The sequence below is a fragment of the Carlito syrichta genome, unplaced genomic scaffold (genome assembly GCF_000164805.1).
Source record: "Carlito syrichta isolate Samal-C Ts95f unplaced genomic scaffold, Tarsius_syrichta-2.0.1 Scaffold301828, whole genome shotgun sequence".
In the NCBI taxonomy this organism is placed as follows: Eukaryota; Metazoa; Chordata; class Mammalia; order Primates; family Tarsiidae; genus Carlito; species Carlito syrichta.
In genome coordinates this window covers 80480-83919 of record NW_007245924.1, presented here as the reverse complement: position 1 = coordinate 83919, position 3440 = coordinate 80480, and positions in this window count along the sequence as shown.

The window sequence follows — 3440 nt, the reverse complement described above, 5'->3', positions numbered from 1 at the left end:
CCACAGCCTCGACCTGCTGGGCTCTGGTGATTCTTCTGCCTCAGCCTTCCAAGTAGCCAGAATACAGGCATGCGCTACCAAGCCTGGCTGATTTTTTTTTATTTATTGTAGAGATGAGGTCTCGCTGCCCAGGCGGGTCTCAAACCCGCGGGCTCAGGCAATCCACTCACCTCAGCCTCCCAAAGGCGTGGGATTACAGGCTGAGCCACCGAGCCCGGCTCTCTTGGGTTTTTATGGAAGCTTCATGACATCAGCATTCCTTTCCCAATATAAAGGGTAGGAAGTTCTCTGGAGGGTCTTAAAACTGATGATCAGAAGGCAAGGGAGGATTACAGTTCTGCCTTAGAGCAGATGAAAGTAGGGCAGAAAAAGGTTGGAGAAAGTCTGTTTCCTAAGGCTTGCTCCTGAGCCCCTAACACAGCCAACATTATAACAAAAGACTGTATGTAACAAGGGCTATGGGAGTTATGAACCAGGGACTGTGGGTGAAAATCAGTATCTATATCATAATACCACAATGATAAATATCAATCCATAGGTTCATAAATCTGAGTAAATCCAAAACAGCTTAAGAACAAAGACAACTATCTAGGTACATCTTTGAAAATCAAAAATTGAGAGAAAAATCTTAAAAGCTGTCAAGGAGGAGGAAAGACACATTATACTAAAAGAAAATGATATAAGACTTAGGACTAATTTTTTAACAGAAGCTATGAAAATCAAAAGATAATATATGGATATCTTGACCAGTCTTGGTGGCTCAGCCTGTTATCCCAACACTTTGGGAGGCCGAGGTGAGTGGATTGCCTGAGCCCGTGGGTTTGAGACCTGCCTGGGCAACTTGGCGAGACCTCATCTCTACAAAAAATAAAAATTAGCCAGGCGTGGTAGTGCGCGCTTGTAGTTCCAGCTACTTGGAAGGCTGAGGTGGAAGGATCGCCGGAGCCCAGCAGGTCGAGGCTGTGGTGGCCGGGAGCGGCCACTGCTCTACAGTCTAAGCGACAGAGTGAGACTCCAACTCAAAAACAAAACAAAACAAAACAAAACAAAGGGAAGCATTTCCTCTTGCTCCTCAGAATGTGTGATCTCTTTCTCAGTAAAGCAAAAGCCTCTGGTGGGGAGGGACCCTGTCCCCAGTCCTGATTATAGAGGGGCACACAGTGATGTTGAATAGATGTTTATGGAATAAAGGACTGAAGGAAGTAATAAAGGTTGACGGTGGTGATGTACCTGCCTTGTACACACAAGGTGTTTGGGGAGAGAACAGTCTTTTACCAGAATGTTGAGAAGGGTGCTTTTAGGTCTACAGCCTTCCTATGAAACTTTGGTCCCCTTGTCCTGGGCAACCCAGCTAGTCATTTTTCAAGTGATATCCCTAGCTTTGAGGACCCCATGTTGTGGGCCTGCCATCCAGTGGGCTTGTGGCTGCCAGGTTATTTCCCCCACTAAAACACCCTTGTGTTTCTCAGGCCCCAACTCTTAGGGCAGCCCAGTGGCAGCCAGAGTGGAGAGAGGTTTAAGGTCAGAGGGATACTGGATTCCCAGGGCCCTTGGGAACCCCTCTGTGGTTAACAGGGAATTGACTGAATTTTGCAAAGTAAAAGGGATAACAGATAAAGTAAGTCACATGAGTAAGATGCCAATAAGAAAGGACCAAGATGCCCAAGGAACACCTGGCCTTCTCAGAGGGACCTGGAATCTGGGTTTGGAATCCCTGCCCTTGCTGACCAACCCCAGTGAGGCCATGTATGTGATGAGAAGGGAGGTCAGTGCCAAGGCAAGCCTCACAGTGCCCCTGGGCAATACTTACTGAGTGGGTGGCCACCTCCTATCCTTGTGGGGCAGGGGGACAAGGGACAGGATACTGACTTCATTTCCTTCTGGCCTGTGTTTCCTCAATGGAAAAAGCAGGTTGAGGAAAGTTTTCATTGAACGGGTAGCATTTTGGAAAATTATAGCCAATTACTAGTCATCAGCACCAAGGATCCAGCAGTAGGACCTGCAATTAGATACAGAAAAATAGCAATGTTTACAATCCAATTTGTTTTAAAACAACAGGTTTACCTTTATAATTATGAACCAGTGCAGGTTCCTGCTAAAAGGAGCTGGTTTTGCCCCAGTCCTTCTGCTCAGAATAACCCCTCCACCTTCCCCTACATCCCTCGAACTCCAGAACTCTCCTTAGCCTTCAAGGCCTCCCCGCTCAAATCCTACTTCCTCCAGGAAGTCTTCTGGTTCCTCAGTCATTTCATCTTTCCTTCATGCTTCTTCTAGCATTTTGCTAGCATTGAGTATAGTCCCTTTCACTGTTAGCCTTTTCTCTCTGTCTGTGACCTCCTCTCCCTTCAGAGTAAAAGCTTCCAGAAGGTAGACTCAGCTGTTTTATCCATCTCAGCAGCTCCCTGGCCCTAGCATGGTGCTTGGCACAGAGGACTCCCTGCCCAAACGTCATTTGTTATTGCCCAATGGAATGGCCTCGGCCTACCCAGGGTCTCCCAGCAGACTTGGTGGGGGGCTCTAAGGTCAGGCGCCCTGGGGAAGCCTCCTGCGGATAACAGGGAATTGCTTGTATTTTGCCAGCTAAAAAACGAGAATTTACCAGGCCCAATTACAGCCGATTTTGCCATTTCAGGAGTGGGGAAGTGTCAAACCTAGTGGCATGGGCAAAGTAAGATAACGGGGAATAAAAGAGTCCTTCGGCGGGAGGACGGGATCCCTGTCCCCCATTCGGTCACTGGGCCCCCCAAGTATGAGACCAAAGAGTTAAAGCTGAGGAAAAGAGGGGAAAGGAGGAGGAGGCCCGAGGCCACGTTCTCCTCCTTTCTCCTGTTCCTCCTTTCTCTCGCTGTCCACGCCGGCCTCCCTCTTGGGCTCTTTGTCTGTCGGTCTGTCTGTCTGTCGGCTTTCTCTCGCGCTGGCTCTCTGGCGCTCGCTCGCTCGCTCGCTCTCTCTCACTCTCTCCCCCCCTCTCTCTTCGGTTCACGTGACCGCCCGCTCTCAACGGCTCCGATCACCTCTTCCTGAGGCAGCACCTTTCGGTTGGTAACAGGAGACACTGGGTGTTGGGGGCAGGATGGGTTTCCTTCCTCCGCTTTTTCCTCCTGGCCTCCTCGGGCAGCTCCGGCCGCTCCTCTCGGCGCGGCCTCCGGCCCTCCACCCCTCCAGCCTCTCCCAACCCCCATAGTGCTCGCTCCCGCTCCCCTCCCTTCCCCCCCCACTCGCCGGGGCCTCCCTCTTCCCCGGCAGTCAGCCCTCTTTGGGGAAGGGGCTCCGGCGCGGGGGACAGACAAAAGGGCCCGGACGGACCCCGGGGCACCCCTCTGCAGCCCTCCACCACGTGGCCCCTCCCTCCCTGGGCTGCGGGCAGCTCCCCCCTCTCCTCCTCAGCCAGGGGTCTGGGGAGTTCGGGCCCCGAGGCATCCTCTCCAGGCCCCGTTCGC